Raw genomic sequence first — 20,489 nt, forward strand, 5'->3', positions numbered from 1 at the left:
TTACGGATGAAGTTATGCCTAGTTTTTTTCAAATTAAACAATATCGGTTGCTTTTTTTGAGTGGTTATTATATATATATATGTTTAAGATTTCAAATTTTTTCACAATTGTTTTTAAAAAGAGGAATAAACTCCCCAATATTAAATAAAACCAAAAAAAAGCCTACTTCAGTCTAGCATCTTAACTATCAACCTTTTTTTTTTAAAATAAATACCATTTAGTGTATTTGAAACACTTGAAGCATTAGTAGGTTGACTCACCCAGTATAGTGTTACAGTTCTCTACCCTTCCAACTCTTAAGTACTTTTATTCTGTAAGATGTGTTTTTCTTATAGCAAAACCACATCAGGCTATCTGCTGATATTCTCTAAGACTTCTGTAATTAAGTGTACTTATAATTTTCTGAATTAACTTACAGAATGATATTTAGTGGTGATGATTATGATTTCACTTAAATATTTTGCTTGATAAACAGATCTACGAAGTTGTAAGCTTTGATTCTATCTTTAAGTTAAATTGCTTATACTTTCTTGTAACCAAGAAACAAAAAGTGAAAAGAAAATTTAAATAATGTATGTTTTCCCATAAAAGTTTTGATCTATCATAACTGATTAGCTTTTAATATTCTGTGACCTCAAACAACAACAACAAGATTATTTGTTAGGAAGAAATCTACTTCAGTTTTCTAATCTGACTATTATTCCACGATATTTGGATCTTAACCAAAAGGTTTAAATGATTGTATGGTTCATCAAAATTATTCTGATAAAAGATAAATATTATGATAATTTCTAAAAGAGTAGGCTTATTACTAATTTACTTTAGCATAATTTAGTACATACATATTTTATAATAAATTTTCTCCTTAAGAAAGACAGAGGCAAATCTGGGATTTCTGAAAGAAATGGGTCCATGAGAAATGAATTCCCCTGAGAAATTGTTATAATTAATAAATGTAATATGGTGAATTTTTTGGCATTTTGTCCTTTGATAAAAACTACATATGTCTCTCTCTTTATGAAAGGTCTGTAATCATCTAAGGTCATCTTTCTCTACCATTATGGCAAGGACAGCACTGATCAGGTGTAGAGTGAAATGTATTGTGAAACCAAAGCTCTCAAGAAAGATGTAAAGTAATAGTAAAGAATTAGAGTTAGTAGTTGTTTCCTCTGTGCTTAAGTTGTATTTTAATACATTTGGATCCAATAAATTCTCTCCCATGTAGAGGTGAACAATTTTATTTTTCTAGAAGGAATCAGCTCAAACTTCCTGCATGTAAAAGTAATCTTCCTCTTTCTTTGGCAAAGGGATAGTTTTTGGTTATTTTGTAATTTCTGAGTAAATAGTGTTACGTTTTCTGAGAATAACAGACAATTCAACATGTTCTGAGAAAAAGAAATGTTTACTCTTTCTACAAAAAGAGCAATTATACAAAATCTGACAACCATGTTTTTTGGGAAATCAACAAACTTGCACTTTCTTAAAAAGTAGGCAATCATTTTGTTCTTAAAGATGTGAAAGTTTTTCTTTGATGTCTTTTTTTAGAAGAAAAAATATTCTATTTTTGTCAAAAAGCAGAAAATAGCAAAGATAATCAAATCTTGCATTCTTTAGAGAAAAACAAACAAACTAATTATTAATTCTTCTGCTGCATACAGTTTCACTGCTTCTAGAAAAGATAAAAACAGTTTTCTGTTCAGGGAAATGAGCAATTCATTTTCCAATATACAATTTAATTATAAAATTGTTTTAGTAATAATTACATGAAAAACATTTCTATCTCCCACAGACCATACAATATAATTTAACATCACAGGAAATTGGCAATGCTTCATTAGACAATGAACAGCTATTATTTGCAGTAAGTAATTTTGCTTTTACACTTGTTGAGTGTTCTATAAAGACGCATCATCTAAACATAGATGCTCCGACGAATAATATTTTATCACATTCTACCCTATATTCAGTCATAACATCTCAATGAAAGTTTGTGAAAAAACAATTTAGCGGACACGCGCTCTTTAGTTGTGTTTGGCCGAAACATACCCCAAATATATTCCTTTTCAGAACATCCACAAGTATATACTATGGATCAATAATGTCGTATGTTTTTTGTTTTTAATCTCATGCTATCAGAAACACAGTTCATAAAATTATACTAACAAAATTCGAACAAAAAAACAACAAAAAGATGCAAGTACCAACAAAGTTTTCTCGTCACACGAAAACCTGATATCAGGCTCTGTGTTTTCCGAAAGATTTCTTACTTTTCTACAATAATTATGTTATTTCATTATAACAACACTAGTATTTCACATAACTACGTCCAGTTGTGACTATTGTCATTAAGTTATTGTCTCTGCTATACATATTTAATAATATTTTATTAGAATTAACGTGGCCAGTAATTATTCAACAATTCCATATATAATTTTTGCTTTATATTTATTACGATAAGGTACAAAAATATTGTGCAGTTAGAGTACTTTCCAAGAAGAAATTGAAATTATTAATTAAAAATTGGGACAAATTATTAAAATCAACAATAATATACTAAACAATAACCGATTTTTGTTTTATATCCTTTCAAACTAATGACTTCTCTGTTCTTAATTACATGTTACGATACATTAATTTTATTATTACATAAAAAACACAGGTAAGCACCCAAACGACGGCTTTGATGTTATAAGTTCTATCTATAACAAAAACACACACACAAACAAATAACGCGTGGTGCATTGTTATACTTCTCGTAAGTAAGATTCTATTTGGTTCTCTTGTTTATCGAATTACGATATTCAACCACACAACTTTATAGAAAACACTATTGCCAACATCTAACCTTAATTTTCCATTATTCATCAAACAAGCTTTCCCTAAGTGGCTGTCCCATCAGGACTAGATCATGCAGTTTGTGCAAACCTAGTGAGGTTTTTAGGGACGAATTTGGAAGACAGTAATGTATTAGTTTTAAGCGCTATAACCTAATTCCAAAAGACAGTGCCTTTCCTTGTACCAATTAGGTAAGCGCAGAGGTTTGCTATATTACCACAGGAATTCCGAATTCGGTGTGTACTTTAACTTGAATCAGAGAAAACACGAAAGTACGCTTAGCAGCTCTCTTAATCAAACAACGGAACTGATTATTACTGTTATAATGCATCCACAGGAGCACATGCGGCTGATACCCCCACATTTCGAACTCAAAATCTTTGGTCCCAAGTATAATACGCTAACCACAAAGCCACAGATTGTTTTGAGTTAATCTGACCATCTCTTAAAGTACAGTTGTATATTCATTTATTTGAGTCCCCAGTAAACTGATATTAGGTGTAAAGATGCTGTACATATTTTACAAATACTGTTAAAAGATGTATTTACTATAAATTACGACTTATTATTATAAATAATGTTATACATAGAGAATAAAGCATTACAGAAATAATAATAATTGCTATTAATCATCATTAGTAAGTAGCAAAGTTAAGTCCTGTGTTAGATCAATGTTTATTTATTGTTAAGCACAAAGCTACACAATGGAATACGTGCTGCACCAATCACAGGTGTCGAAACTCGGTTTTTACAGTTATAAGCCTTTGGACTCTCTGCTGAACCTTCAGGGGGCTTATTAGATGGGATAGCGTAGCTTGATTTCAGCGGCCAACATGAAAAGCTCACGCGAAAGAGCACGTTCACAATTCTGCCAGCTTTTACTTCATTGTGAGATAACAGGTTTATGTGTAGGATAGCTCGTGCGAAAGAGCACGTTCACAATTCTGCCAGTTTTTGCTTCATTGTGAGATAACAGGTTTATAATGTATGGTCCAAAAAACTAAACGTTTTCTTCGGTAAAAATAAAGCACCCAGGTCTTGTAGAATCAAACTGCAGGTAAGCCTTTCCACTTGAAACGCAGTTTCATAAGGTTAGCCTGCAGTGAATGAAATTCAAGAGGCACGTAGTTTTTTACAGTAAGAGATAGTTCAGTTTACACAACACGAACATATTTTGTGCATTAAAATTGATTAATAAATCAATACTACGGGTTCACATTTAATGGTGTACAAATGCATAGCGAAAAAATTATCATTATGCTTTTCCTAGAGTTTTTCAAAGTTTTACGTCATAGTTCAGTTTTTTAATTAGTAAAACGATTGGTAAGGCTCCATGGAATTCTTGAAAAGAAGCTTCAACTAAGGGTACTCTGTAAGTCAAACGTCATGGCAACAGGAGCTTCTAGTATATTTAGAGTTTGATATATGATTAATGATATTCCAAAATAATTAAGTTCGTGTTTGAAACTTTAAAGCTTATTCAGCATTACTATAGGAAGAGGTTCTCAAGTTTTATTTAACGAGTAATCTCTGAATCAGTGGCAGCAGAAATAGTACATCACTTTGTACGAACCATATCTGGCACTTACTCTATTTTGTTTATTTTGAAAATCTAGAGAAATGTGCATTATTCTATAAGAAACCCACAGAATTAAGCCGATATATAATTTGAAAGCACCCAAAGAAATTATTACTACTTTTTATGAGTGGAGTTGGGCGTTTTGTTGTTTTTTAAAATCCTAATTCAGCTAATGGTAGTGACATTGTTATAGTACATTATATATTTATCTACACGCAAGATATGTCTGTGAATCGACAATGTCCCTCTGACACATGCTTTGTCTGAGAAGTCGTAGTATAAGGTGATGTTCGTGTGAAGATTACAGATAGCTATACTTTTGTCCGTCGTACAGGTCGCATGTGGGATTTTCTGAGCATCCAAACCCTGAAATGCATATCTGCAGTCCCTTACACTATATATACAATAGTGGTTCATAATAGGTATCGCACGGAATTGCACTAAATCGCAATGGAATGTTCGGGCAAAAAGTACCTTAGACAGTAAATACTGAGTTGAAACAACGCTTTAAAAGGTTTACTATTTACTGCTAGAGTTGTACGCACATAAATACACGTCACAGGGCATGCATACCAGACTTAGGAGAAGAAAATCCAATCAAAACGGTCCTTTTGTAAATCTTATTATTATTAATCTCTTGCCAATCTGCAATAAACATTTTATAGAATACTAAATAAGGCACTGCAAAGGTCACAGGGTTATTGAATGTCACTTTGTTTCTTCTATATTTGACAAAAGCTAAAAATATCATAATTCTAACTTAACGTTACAAACACCTGAAGTACAGGTGATACAGGAATTATAAGCCAATAATAAATGAACATTAGATAACTGTAACATGTAAATAATCAATACTTTGTTCACTGCACAATCGGTGTCTTTAAGGAACCAACTTCTATATTAGGTTTTGTTTAGAATTAAGCACAAAGCTACATAATGGGGTATCTGTGCTCTGCTCACCAGGAGTATCGAAACCCAGTTTTTAGCGGCGTGAGTCCGCAGACATATCACTGTGCCATTAGGTAGCGCTACATTAGATTTGAAGTGAAGGAGTAAAAAAATAAACATTTTATTACACACTTTCGAAGAATAATTACCTTAAAAATACACGAATGTTTATTTAAAGCCATTTTAATGAATGTATGTTTTATCTGAAAAGGCTTTTTTTTCTACTGATAAAAGTTTATCAGCACTTAGTAAAGATATAGATTTGCTCATTACTATGCATTATGTATAAAGAATTTAATTACATAGAAACACTATATTCTCAAACTCGAGCTTATGATTTTACCTATAGTAAATCATTATGAACAGTATCAATAAATATATACGAAATACGATCGCGCTCCAAAATGAACTAAAAAACGTGGGAGAAACAAAATACACGGTCTGACTAACTACTGAATAGCTCTTGTAAAATTCTTATCAATACTATCAGTGTAGCTACCAGTTTTAATTCATTCCTTTACGTCGCACGTTCAATCATTTTTTGGTTGCATCTTTTTTTTCACACCTAAGATATTTTTGATTAGATATCATGACGTTTGGTCAATATACACCAACAAACCAGAGCAAATAAGAAAGTGCCAGTTCATAGTAACAAAGATTAAGGTTATATCACAACCATATCATTCGGAATAGACCAATACTTTACAGAACTAAACACAATCTTTAAAATAGATGATGGTAGTTTTTCTCTCTAAAACAATGTTAGTAAATTCCTTTATAGTAACGCCATGAAATGCAGATTAACAGCTTCTCGTCATCACCCCCACATAATCGGTACAGCCACAAACATCATTATTTATGCTAATTGCTTAAGCTAATAATATTAAATGACGCTAAACACTCTTAAACCAAGATAATTTTATAAATGTTTAACAAATTTGTGCTTAAAAGTTGGCAATGAATAATACTCGTCCACCCGTATGATTCTTTTGAGACTGCTAATCTTGTTTGCTTGGCCTAACCAATACTTATGTGTCTGGAAAAGTTTTCACCTATAGTTTTGCTGCTCTAAATCAACTGTATGTAATTCGAATGACGAAAAATTAAAAATGGTTCACTTTTACTTTTAGGTGAAACTAGAGTAAATACGTTAAATTGATTACAAAAGTTTTCGATAAATTTGAGCGGTTTTTGTTGAATAACTTTGCACAAGTGGCTTACATGTACACCAAATAAGACTTTTACGTGTAGATTTTATAGCTCTAACAGTGTACCAAATTTGGAAAAATCCATAAAAATGTTTTCTGTCAAATTAAGTTTCCGTATTTTTGGAGCGAGAAAAAGGAAGAAACTCAATCAAAAATGGAGATATGAAATATCAGGTGCTTTTTTTTCTTCTAATGAACTGCTTTGAAATTTGGTATGAGAAGTAAGATTCCAATGGAACACATGCACTAAAAATATATGGTAGTTTGGATTACAACAGTTCAAGTTACAGAAGGTGGAAAATTGTTAAACTATCACTCCTGCAAGTTTTGTTGTTGTTTTGTTTCCTGCAAGACGCACTGTAGAGTGTCCATAATTCAACTACAGTAGTCTAGAAGTTAATAGTGAATGTTGTTTACTAATTGTCTTCCTTCTAATGTATCAGTTCAAAATTGGTGACGGCTTGCACAAATAGTCCTTACGTAGCTTTGCAGGAATGTCCGAAACAAGCATAACAATGACTCCTATAGTTTTAAAAAGTAAACGTTTTATAAATGCACCTCCAATTATTATCGAATACATCTTAGCCGACCTGAAGAGTCCTAAAACTGTGTGAAAGGCCTTGTTGTGACTAAATATGGTAGATATAGTGTGCTTACAGAGTATTGCACCTATTTATTTTCACCCACAATCTCTTATAATCATAGAAGGAAACAATGGTTATGCACATGTATTGATGCTATTTTTCTAGGAACTTTCATATACTTGGTCTTCACATTTTGCATCGCTAGGAACACAAGATCACTTTCTTCAATTTTGGGGACATCAGACCTCGTTTGATGTTGTGACTTAAATATTGACTGACAAGGCCTTGACGGACAAATTCAGAAATAATTTGAGAACCTATAAACTTGTCGATAATAAAGTGACTTTATCACGATGACCGTGAGTTTGTATTTTTCAGTACTACTTACTATATATACTTTTATGTCTTCAAGGATTATCTGAAAATAATTATTCTGTAATAATACTAATAAGACAAAATGTTTTAAAACTATATTTATAAATATTAAAAATACATAAACGGTAAAGGTTTTTTGTTCGTAGTTTAAGCACAAAGCTACACAGAGGGTTATCTATGCTCTAACCACCACGGGTATCAAAACCACGTTTCTAGTGGTGTGAGTCCGCAGACATGCCACTGTACAACTCGGGGCTACAGTGAAAGATAAACCACTTTTTTATGAAATATTTCCGTTATTTAGGGAATATTAGCGCTATAAAATATTTTAAATTGTGTATTGATATTTATTATGCAAATAATGTTGAAGTATTACTATAGTTCGATGTTACGGCCTTGATGACCAACACTAACCCTGGCATCTTTTATTGTATTCATAACTATGAAAAATATTTCATAAGAAAAGAAAATCGAAGCTTTTGTTGTTATGTCCGTTCCTAACTTTACTTCTTAGATATCACGTAATTTCAGGTTTTGAGGAAATGAAAGTTTCTAAGAGAAATTGTATTTATTATAACGGTGGTAATTTGCTCAGAACTGTTGAGGGTTTATTTCAAACTTTCCAAAAATACAACTACTTCTGAATAATATGATGATGTTGATTCTAAATATTGTGTTGAAAATTACTGATTACCTCTAGCTTTACAACCGATAGATTTATTAAAAAATATTTTATAATATATTGTGAAAATAACTTTTTCTTTCATAACTATGTATACAATTAGAGTTGTATTTAAGAAAATATAATCTAGATGATTTGATAAGTTTATTTTATGCTCACAGCATGAACAACAGTACAGCTTTCAGACTAATTTTAAATCAGTCGATAAAAAATACGTTCTTGACAATGATGTTCAGTATCTAATTCTTTAATTAGTGCATCAACATATGTATAGAAACACAAAGTATTTTACATGCTGTAATGAGAAGCATGACGTTGATGGTGACTTCAGTAAACTCAAATTCTTGATACTGATTGTTTTGTTTTTTGAATTTCGCGTAAAGCTACTCGAAGGCCATCTGCGCTAGCCGTCCCTAGTTCAGCAGTGTAGGACTAGGGGGAAGGCAGCTAGTCATCACCACCAACCGCCAACTCTTGGGCTACTCTTTTACCAACGAATAGTGGTATTGACTGTCACATTATAACGCCCCTACAGCTGAAAGGGCGAACATGTTTGATGCGACGGGGACTCGAACCCGCGACCCTCAGATTACGAGTCGAACGTCTTAACCAACCTGGCCATGCTGGGCCTCTTGTTACTGAAGTTAATAAATTCCATTTTTGTAAACAAGAACCAAGAAGTTCTCCATGTTACTTTAGACAAGTCATGAATTAGATCAGTTAACTATAATTGTGGGATCAGAAAAGGCAATTTATGTTGAGGTACCACAGGAATAGAATTACTAAATGAAAATGATTCTTTGTCTTCTTCGCAAGATAACTCTTCTCTGGTGAATGTGGCACTGAAAGACCATCCATGTAATATTTAATATATTGTTTAGTTTTGCCTGAATATCTATAAACAATAGTCATAAAAAAAAAAACAGTCAGACGATATTTGGGCTCATGCCATATCACTGAAACTATAAATGACGTACTTGCTTTCTTCTTATTCAGCCATTGTGTCAAGTCAGATGTGCAAACTGTGTAACACACATATGAACCTCAATATTTTTCTTGATCACCAACTTTACATCCAAAATAACAGTATTAGGCTATCTTTACCTTGTGTATATTTTTCTTTCGTGAAATTCCAGTATATTTTCCCTAAATGAAGCAGAAACTTGTTAGGGTGATTTTTGCACTTTCAGACTTCACTTGAACTAGAGGCAGCCTGTATTTGAAATGATTTTCTTCTCAAAATCTAAGATAATTTATGTCTATAGAACTGCATAAAAATATTTTGTTGAATGTGATTGTACCGCGAATAGATCGGATTTGGTTTCGACTGTGCACAGAGCAAGACGAAGTGACCAACTGAGTGAGTGAGAGGCCACTGACTCTGCCCCTTTTATGTTTAGTCTAGGAACTTCTCGAATGTCTTAGCAAACTGAGCACGTGATGGTTTCATGATTCCCATGCGGAACAAGTATGGGAATAGGAAGTGGTGCAATTCGCTACCACTGTATCGAAAACAGCTAGTATATACGAACGATATATTTGTTAATGCTAGCCCAATATAATACAATCAGTGTTTAAAGTTATCAGAATTGTATGCCTTTTATCCATTAAACTATCCAAATAAACTTAATTTCATAGCATAAATCTACTTTACTAAATGGCATGGTATGCCACATAGTGCTGATAAAATACAGATATTACAATATCTCAAAATCTAGAAGCAATAGACAAATTCGGAATGGGCCTGGCATGGCCTAACGCGTTAAGGCGTGCGCTTCGTAATCTGAGGGTCGCGGGTTCGCGCCCGAGTCGCGACAAACATGCTCGCCCTCCCAGCCGTGGGGGCGTTATAATGTGACGGTTAATCCCACTTTTAGTTGGTAAAAGAGTAGCCCAAGAGTTGGCGGTGGGTGGTGATGACTAGCTGCCTTCCCTTTAGTCTTACACTGCTAAATTAGGGACGGCTAGCACAGATAGCCCTCGAGTAGCTTTGTGCGAAATTCCAAAACAAACAAACAAATTCGGAATACATACTTGAAATCAACACCATCGAATTACCCCGAATAGCAAATGTTTCGTCGTCCAGTGTAATCAAGTAAATCATCAAGAATTTATAATCATGTGAATGGTGTAAAGATTAATATAAAAATTATGTAAACGTAACAATCAATAAGTGTGCAATAAGCACGCTATTTTGTTTTATTGTTGTAAATCCAATTTTCGCAGTATTTTAAACAATCGAAGACTCCACAGAATAATACTTAAAAACTAGTAATCGATGAAAAATTTAAAAACAAAAATATTTTAATCGTTTATCAATTAAATACATGAACGTCGAATTAAACAACTGTTTCTTGCGTTTCATGTACGATATTTTAAAGGTAGTAATATATATTACATAGTGGTCAACCAAGTTACGTTACTCAATTTACTTGCACATATGTAGTCTGCACACAGCAGAAACTTCTACACAAAATTAACAAAAGTAAGATAAATAGAACTAAACCAGAAAATCCAATAATTAAATCTTACTTAAATCCAAACAACGATTTATAAGCATGAAGGGTATTTTACAGAAAACACATTTCAACAGAGCATTGGTATGTCGTAATATGTAGTTCGTCCTATAGATAAAATAATTTTCATTATACCTTTCAATTGTTTTTTGTCATTTACTGATATATTAACGTAATGACTTACGTACACAAGTAAGCATTAACTATGTAACGGACTAAAACAAAACGCCGCTACAATATCAGACAAAAACAAACTTATTAAAATACAAGAGAAATCCAAAATAAAACATTTAAATAACTAGAATATAATTTGTACCACTTACAACAACAACCACAAAAATAATAACTGGAAAAGGCGTACCTGGCCAAGATTAGGTACAAATATTAATAAATGATACAAAATAGATCTCAATGTTATTAATTTCAATAAATATCCAAGGAATCAGGTAAAATAACCAGAAGAGTAAGAAATTTAATTCACCAAAGAACAGAACAATATTCCAAAAGTAAACTACCTCTCAGTATTGCACAATAACTCTTCCTACATATTATTGGCTTTTTACTTTGTAGTTAAGTTACGAGGTTTGGTGTCATGTGACTAGTTATTACCATATATCTGCATAATCTCTCACAACATTAATATCTGTGACTCACCGTTAGGGGAAGCTTGTGTCAGTTTCATAACACATACATACTCAAAATCAACGTGCTCTGCTGAAAGACGAGTTAGCTGTTTAACGAAACTAAAGCATCATACTTGAAGTAATGATAGAAGGAATAACAAATTAACGGTAAACTAAACCATAAATAGTTTATGGTAAACAACACGGAACAAGAGCAATCAGAGATTTCAGACCCTCGTTTTCGAGATTACATTTGTTTATATCGGTTAATGTCAAAGTTCACCTTCGAAAACTCAGAAAATCCTTGTCAGATACAGAATGATCAATGATCCGGATAATTTTTAACCTTAATGTACTCATGAAATTTGGTGTAAATCCAATCACCTTTTACAGTTCTTAACCCTAAACCGCAAAAATCCTCATATATAAAATTCAAAGTGACCCAAAATACGAATTAAATTTGACGAGAACTATACCATAATGACTTCCCATCTGGTGTAAAAGTTGTGTATATCGGTTTATCAGTTTAAGATACGCGCGTGGAAGTAGAATATACTGCACAATTGAAACGCTAATATAATAAACGTCCCCAAACCAATTATATATCAATTTAGGTTACATATTTTAAATTATCCAGGATTATTTTCGAAATTAAATACTTTTAATCAAATATCCTCCCCAAATCTATAGGAAGGAGTATATTTAACTTATATTCAAATACATAATCCCAGCATATAGATGTCTAATATTTCTCTCATGTATCTTTATTACATATATTTTTTAAATCACTAAGTATAAAACTAATAATAAAGTATTTAAACGTCAATTTTTAATATCTACATCTGTGGGTTAACGGTTAGATAAAAATATGTTGTAACATTTAAGCGTATTTATTAAAATTGTTACAATAACAAATTGAAAATAGCCTATATTTAAAACAAATCAAGTCCACAATATTTATCGTTAAAATGTGAAATAAAGCAACATGCATATTTTCAGAAAAGTGACAACACTCTAATTCAGAAACCAACCAATAAGGTATTCCAGAAATTTAGTACAGATGTCTTTCCACCTTCCCAATGGTCAGCAGCTCAATACGAAACACTTTCCATTGAAGGCACCCAATAAATGAACGAAAAAATTCAAAATCGTAGTTGTTTAAAAATATTCCTAAGGAATTTCTTAGGAAATTAAATAACTGAGCATGTGTAACGACTTCAAGAAAGATAAGTTAAATATACTGTTAAAATAAACGGAAAAGAAAATATATTAATATATCATCCATTTGTGAAAATATAAAGATGACGACCTCCAAAACCATCTGTTGTTTTTTTGCACACCCCAGTGAACCCCGATTTATATCAGTTTCTAAACAACATGTAACATTACTACCACTAATTTATTCTCCTCAACTGGTATAACTCAGTGATAGGTGCATGGTGAATCGAATGAGAGGTTGGGCTTCAGTTATTTTAACACAAACATTTATATTTACCATAACAAACAAGCACATAGGGTGACCCTTTTAAAAATCGAGCACGGTTCTTACAAACACATTCTGCACTCATTAATCGCTTCAATAAACTGAATTACAACGTAACGACAACGTTAGTTGTGGTTATCTTAACTGAACTTAACCGATGAGATGTTGGTACATGTTAGTAGAGAAATAAAATTACTATCACAGAACAATATTTTACATTTCCTGATTCAATGTTCGTAGTACTAGCTATTATCAGTGAATAGTGACAAATGTATATAGACAGATGTATAGAACGTCCGTTTATTTATTTATTTATTTATTCCAATTTTATAGATGCTGTTAACCTCAAACGTGCGAAAAGTGTAGTGTATCAGATTTACTGTTGTACATTTATTTTAATGCTAACGTTTGTTTCAATATAATTTTTGATGCATGTGACTATATTGTTAGATGTGTATTCCGGAAGTTCCGCCTGTTCTATAAATTTGTAGAAGACTTCAGAGTGCAAGAATCAACAATGTGGTTTATGAAAATACTAGCGTGTCTTCGAACATTGTTGAACGCTTGAGAATATCGTGTGATTAGTGTAAAAGCTAGCTGAGACAGTTTTAGAATACACATTTTTTTGGGTCACTACAGTCAATATTCTAAAACTGTCTCGGCTAGCTTTTCTACTAATCGCCTCGCAAGCTATAATTGTGATTAACGCTTATTAATCGTAAAATTAGATATTTGACGAGGAAAAATTATAAAATTTGAACACTACAAACCGTTCAACTTCAGAGAATTAACTTTAGACGTTAGCATTTCTACAGTGACATCAGATTTCTCTCTCGTTAAAAAGTGAGCTTGTAAATCGTGTTAAATAAAACAAGAATAGAGCTAGCTAGCATTCCCGTTAAGTGAAGTGTATCAATATAAAGGTAATTTGTGCCTCGTGGACCGTTGATAAGTTATTCAGCTCCAGACCAGATAGAATACTCAATATTGCTTGAGTTTGTAAAATTTTTGTATATAGACCAATATTCCTAATAATTATTTATAATAACCGTTTTTATAACTTATATTATTATTTGTATAGTAAAATATATTTGTGTTAAGAAAACTTTGTGTATCAATCTTGAGAAATATCATAAATTTGAAACATATCGACATTCAATTAACTTTAAAGTTTTCGGCTATTTGAACTCGCAATACGTTAACATACATAACATAATAAATTGGAGACTCGTATGGAATAAATTATAAATGTAACATAATAAACTGGGGGACTCGTTTGATATAAATAATACATAACAGTAGCCAGAGAACAAGTAGCACTTTTCTAGTAAAATTATTCATAAAAATTATAGTTTGGTTGATACCTCTAGTGCTCAGCAGATTGCCCGATGTGGCTTTGTTATAAGAACACACACACCCCTAACTTAACTCATCACTTACATTAGATCTTTCTTGAAATAGCGTACTTATTTCATAAAGTTAGTTTACGAAGCGTAAGTTGCTTGCTAAGCTACTACCAACACAATTTTATTTTGAAATGTGTTTGAAAATATTTTAATTATTTAAAATACCTAACGAAAATAGTACAACCACGAATTTAACGGCATTCTTGGTTAGTTTAACAGTATTTAAACCTAAACATTTGGCTTCATACCTTACTAAATGAAACAAGTAATAGAAAAACGCAGCATTCTGACTATAGAATTAAGGAGTTGAAATCGGCAAGCAAGGTCAGATAAATATCTTAGATTATATAAACCAAATTTTAGTCATAAACAATTTTATTTTTAGGCCTATTGATTTCTAGTAATCTAACATTCCGCCGGTTTAGTTAAAAGATATAACAACACTGTAAAGACTTAGTGTAATTTAAATGACAGACAACCGAGTTTAAAAAGATGTTATTTTTTAATCAAATAAACTGTAGCTATGCATACATTTTAATCTAACGACTAGCTCATGTATGTTTGTATAATAAAAAATATTTCAAGGAAATTAAAAGCTATGTCTTGCTTAAATATGAACATTCTTAAGATATACAGAAACTACGATTTGTAACTGTATACTGTTTATGAACAAACTTACGAAACGGTAAATAATGTATACTGTTTATGAACAAACTTACGAAACGGTAAATAAATAATACTTCATCCCCTGACAAGTGTACTTGCACTTTGTTACTGTTATAAGTTAAAATATGAAGATCACAACCACACGGTTTATGCTTTAAACATATAAACACACAGTAACACTACTTCAGTAAAATTCACTCAACTGCAAATAAATTTAACTGTCTTTTTCACAATGTCCCATAAAAAAACATTCGCTTGAGCGTAAAATTCGAACGGACTTAAACACTGACAACAAACACACGGTAACTCTCATTGATCACCTTTGTTCGTACAGCTACTCCTTGGTTGGCGTAGAAATAGCGCCATCTCTTGGTGAACTAGAACTGAGATCAATAATTTGCTTACGGAAAGCGTACTTCGTGCACATGAAAATGTCACCCGCATATGCACCAGTTAAAACAATCTTTAAAGAATATTATCAAAAATAAGATTTTAATTCCCTAGTTTTTTACAAAATATTATGACTAAATTACTCCATAGACGTATCGTTTATTTACCTTCTATAAAATAAAATGTTTTAACGTTATCAGGAATCATTAATGGTCAATCTAGTATGTATTACACAGGATAATTTGTTAACGTAAATTAACAAACAAGTTACTGAGAACTACGAAAGAAATTGGGAAAAAAAAAGACACATTTATTTTCATTTATGTTAAAATATAAGTTTTCATTTAAGCTTAAAACAATTTCTTTCTTAATGATTAACGTGCTGAACTATGAAACACGAGGATCTCCATTTTCCATCCTGTGCTGCAAAATTGGTCTTCGTTCGATATGGCTCTGGGTGCGTTATAAAAGTGATGGTCAAATTTCACTATGTGATTAAAGTAACATAGAATGCTTTTGACTGGCGGTCCTCCCTTTATTTCATCAGCTGAAAATTAGGGATGACTAGCCATTGTGTAGCTTTACGCAAATACAGCCGAAAAAAACAACACTCATTAATACCTCCATCAGATAGCCATATTATTAATCGAAAAGTGTGTGTGTGTGTGTTTCTTATAGTAAAGCCAAATCGGACTATCTGCTGAGCCCACGGAGGGGAATCAAACCCCTGATTTTAGCGTTGTAAATCCGTAGACTTACCGCTGTACTAGCGGGGAACATAATCGGAAAGAGGGAGTACAACACACGCAACAACAAAAACCAGTTTTTTAACATTCAAGTATAATTTTCGAAAATTTATGGTACATATAGGAAAATAAAATGATTGTTGTTTATCTAGTTCACGTTATTAAATGGAATAAGAAAGGCTCGATACACCACTACTGAATATTCTGTACTCAATGTTTCTCTTTTTCTCTTCTACACCTTGCCATAAATCTGTTAATGTTTTAGGTCTATGACTTACAAGCGCATGCTCAAGTTTTTCAGTTTTAGTTTGTTTGGAATTTCGCACATAACTATATGAGGGGCGACTGCACTAACTGTCCCTAGTTTAGTGGAGACAGACTAGATATGTTGCAGACTCAATCGCATCCACTCCAAACATTTAGGCTACTCTTTTGCTAACGAAAAGTGGGATTGATCGTCACAAAATAACGTCTCCACGACTGAAAGATTGAACATGTTTGGTGACGGGGATTCGAACCTGTGACAGTTTTACAGCTGTCCAGATGTGCAAAATAATTTGTTTGTTTTTGAATTTCCGCGCTAACTGTCACTAATTTAGCAATGTAAGATTAGAGGGATGGCAGCTATTCATCATCACTCACCGCCAACTGTTTAGATATTCTTTACTAAAGGATAGAGGGATTGATCGTTTAATTATAACGTCCGACGGTTGAAAGGGCGAGCATGTTTGCTGGGACCGGGGAGTTGAACTCGCAACCTTCAAATTGCGAGTCGAGCGCACTAACTACCTTGCCATACTTTGCCTCATTCAGAAGGAAGTGATAGCTAATTTACATGCATGAATATAAGTGATAAAGGCCCTCTATGAAATATTAAAGTAATTTAAAAGCTTAAAATACCTTTCAGCAGTAAAGTGTAAATATTACTGTCCGTATTAACAAATTAATCGCCAGGTACAAAACTTCTTCGCATATAGTATATCAGAATGGCATTTCTGCTGGTATCTTTAGTCAACAACACAAAACTAATACGTAATTAGGGCTATTTAAAATAACAATAGAAGGGATGGCCATAATTTGAATGTTTATATACTTTCAAAGTTTTATTTGGCTTGATAAATCGATTTCAGTTTTTAAAGTGGACGCGTAGCATAATTAATCCGTGAAAAAATATATATAAGTGCATTGTTGCTACAGATATTTTCTGTTTAAAGGCATTGAATTCCTTGGACTAACCGTCCTGAAGTGTCCGCAGGTGATAATAATAATAACCTACATTATTTCATTTTCTTAATTTTCATTAAAGAACTGGTATAATAAATAATAAATCAAAGTTTATATACTTTTGATATTTCAATTATAAGTTTGGAACTGACAACCAGTACGTACAGAATATGGCCACACTGTTCATGTATAGAGGTACGATCTAGGAAAACAGTATCTTCTGCTGCATTTTACGACAGGTTAGATATGCATATTGATATCCTATAAGTATTAATGTGTTAGATGTATCCTTGCTGGTCACTGCTAGACGAAATTCAATATAAACCAGAACATTTGCCAGTCACATAAAGGCACGCTAGAGCAGGATTTCTCAAAATTTTACGCCCCAAGTGTCGTTTGGCACAATAATAAAGCCTCAGTTATGTAGTTGATGAATAGTTAGACTAGGTGAGTCACGTTTGTCCTGGCTCCAGACGGGTGTGTGTGTTTGTTTAGTTATAGCAAAGCCACGTTGAGCTATCTGTTGCGTTCACCGAGGCTAGTCGAACTCCTGATTTCAAGGATGTAAATCCGGGGGACAGACTCAAGACGGCCAATGATTACGTGTCTTACCGCTCACAGGATTAGAATCACTGTTCTATTACAGAAAGCCAACACTTTAATAACACATATGTTCTTTTATTATGGTTATTCAAAAATGAAAAAACTCAATGTTATCTATACGAGGAAATACAAAGCCGTATCCGTTGATTTGTTTGCGAACGAAAACACGAATACAGCATTCAAAAGATTTACTCAAATTACTTAAACAAATAAAGCATGAAATAATATATATAGAAATATAAACGTTTCGTAGTGAAAAAACTACACTCAGTGCCATGAAAAGAGACGGGATGGCGCTGTATGACAGGTCTTACTGTTCAAGTACTTATCCTTTGAAGCCTGTTCACTTCTTGGTGGGTAATAGAGAAGATTTTAACAACTTAATATTTTAGTTTGTTTTGTCCCCCTATACTAATCATTAAGAAATGGCGTTGCACTATAATGTGAAGTATCTGTCTTTCTTTTTCGAGATGTATGTTTGAAGAAAGGTGTTTAAGAAGCACAGTAAAATAAAGAATAAGACAACTGATTACGTATGTCATTCTAAACTCGTTTATTGGTCTATACGAAAAACAACGATGACCGAAGACGTTTCATAATTCTTACGAGCAACGAAGTAAACCTTAATCACACAAGCAGCAATCGCGTGATACTATGTGGGTGAAATATTTTGATAAAAAGAGAGGTATAAGAATACAAAAACATTATTTTAGATTAATTTTATACACATACACACTGTTGGTTTGTTTTCAATTATGGCTATATATGCATCGAAGGAATTGGACCGTGCGTTTTAGAGTTATAAGCCCTTAGGCTTATTGCTGAGCGCCTGAAAGGCGAGTATAAAACTGGTTTTTGAATTTCGCGCAAAGCTACACGAGTGCTATCTGTGCTAGCCGTCCCTAATTTATCAGTGTAAGACTAGAGTGAAGGCAACTGGTCATCACCACCCTCTGCCAACTCTTGGGGTACTCTTTTACCAACTAATAGTTGAATTGGCTGATACATTATAACATCCCTACAGCTAAAAAGAGCGAGCATGTTTGGTGTGACAGAGATTCGAAACCATGACCCTCAAATTACGAGTCGAGCGCCCCAACCACCTGGCCCAGCAAGTATAGAACATAAATAAGTATTAAGGTGAATAAGCTACAAAACATAGAAATCCCTTTCAATCTTTAAAATAAGTCAAGTTTTTACAGTCATGTAGATCGGTTGTGCCTAGAATTTAGTTTTGCAGTTTGTATCAAAGACACTAAGTGAAGCTAACTGCTATTTTGAATTTTGGAGATATAAATCATAGTGTCTCCAAATACCGAAGCAAGAGATCTATTTACAGCAAGCAGCTTACTGTAAGAAATAAACTTGATAAACACATGGATCTTTACAATGTCGGAGCGGCTACATTAGATGAACGTTGTGTGTGAAACTGCAAAGAGTTAAGTGCTTTAACTTTGTAAAGCAAATTTCCCAGTACAATCATCGTATGAAACCCGAACGCTATTTGCACTCAAGGGAATCTGTTGGGACAAACTTTCCTGGGATTCAATTCAAACAACACGAATAGAGTTTTCTTGTTCTGTGTGTTTATAATCAATAAAGAGTGACTTGACGTACAGTGATCACTTATAGAAATTAATATTGTGCCAAAGAATAACGCTCGTGATATGTTAAAGCAAAACAGTGTCTTCTAAATACTACACGTAATTCTCAAAAAATGAACAAAATTAAGAAAATGACTTAATAACCAAAAAGTAATTGAATTTTTTGAGTCTTAAGGTTTTCTTAAACAAGGATGACCAGGTGGTTAGGGCACTCGACTCGTAATCATTCCCCTTACACCAAACTTGCTCGTCCTTTCAGCCATGAGGGCTTTATAATGTGACGGTTAATCCCATTATTCGTTGGCAAAAAGAGTAGCCCAAGAGTTGGCGGTGGGTGATGATGACTAGCTGTCTTCTCTCTAGTCTTACACTATTGAATTAGGGACGGCTAGATAGCCCTCGTGTAGTTTTACGCGAAATGTAAAACAAACCAAAACATACATGATTTTAGTGATTCTTCTGAATACGGATTAGTCCTTTGGTAGAACTCTGTATTTCGGAGCTGGTGAACAGGGTTTGAATCTGTACAATACCACAAAATGTTCGCACAATCTAGTTTTGCATTATAAATGTGACAGTTGTAACGGATTTACTGTTATACATTTGCTTAAACAATATCAACAATAAAACGCTAAGCCTAAATGATTTTATTTCGCTGGGAATAAGTATGAAGTAAGTAAGAAAGGAAAAAATGCAATAAATAAGCGTTGGCTTTCCACCAAGAATCTCTTATCAAGAGCGCATATCACAAGGTCCTCTGAGTATGGGTAAGTGAACAGTATACACCAACAGGATGAGAGAATCTTCTTATCAGTGCTCAGTGGTGTTTGAAACGCCTCATGGTCAGTTTCTTCGGCCGTCCACTTTGTGTAGTCTTTTCACTTAATTTAAGTACATCTAGCGAAACTTTGACGTCATCACAATACCCTTATCACGTTTTTGTACTACGTTGCAATCGGTGTTTACTGTAGTGTGCGTAAATGCCATGGTGCTAATGGATGTTGACATCACTGGCTT

At 33.1% G+C, this 20,489-nt stretch overlaps 1 protein-coding gene across 21 annotated transcripts in view; it reads right to left on the reverse strand.

Moving 5' to 3' along the window:
- The window catches only part of LOC143249348 (3',5'-cyclic-AMP phosphodiesterase, isoforms N/G-like), a 163,579-nt gene that overhangs the window by 17,121 nt on the left and 125,969 nt on the right, over positions 1–20,489 (reverse strand). Inside the window, exon 1 of one of the 21 annotated variants that reach the window (XM_076499042.1) lies at positions 14,959–15,206. The exons of 18 other annotated variants lie outside the window; for them this stretch is intronic. The gene's annotated coding sequence lies outside the window, so the exon portion shown is untranslated. Of the gene's footprint in view, positions 1–2,046; positions 2,351–14,958; positions 15,207–20,489 lie in introns of those variants that run through there. 2 more of the 21 variants (XM_076499041.1, XM_076499044.1) reach the window with 2 other exon arrangements.

The sequence above is a fragment of the Tachypleus tridentatus genome, chromosome 4 (assembly GCF_004210375.1).
Source record: "Tachypleus tridentatus isolate NWPU-2018 chromosome 4, ASM421037v1, whole genome shotgun sequence".
Lineage (NCBI taxonomy): Eukaryota > Metazoa > Arthropoda > Merostomata > Xiphosura > Limulidae > Tachypleus > Tachypleus tridentatus.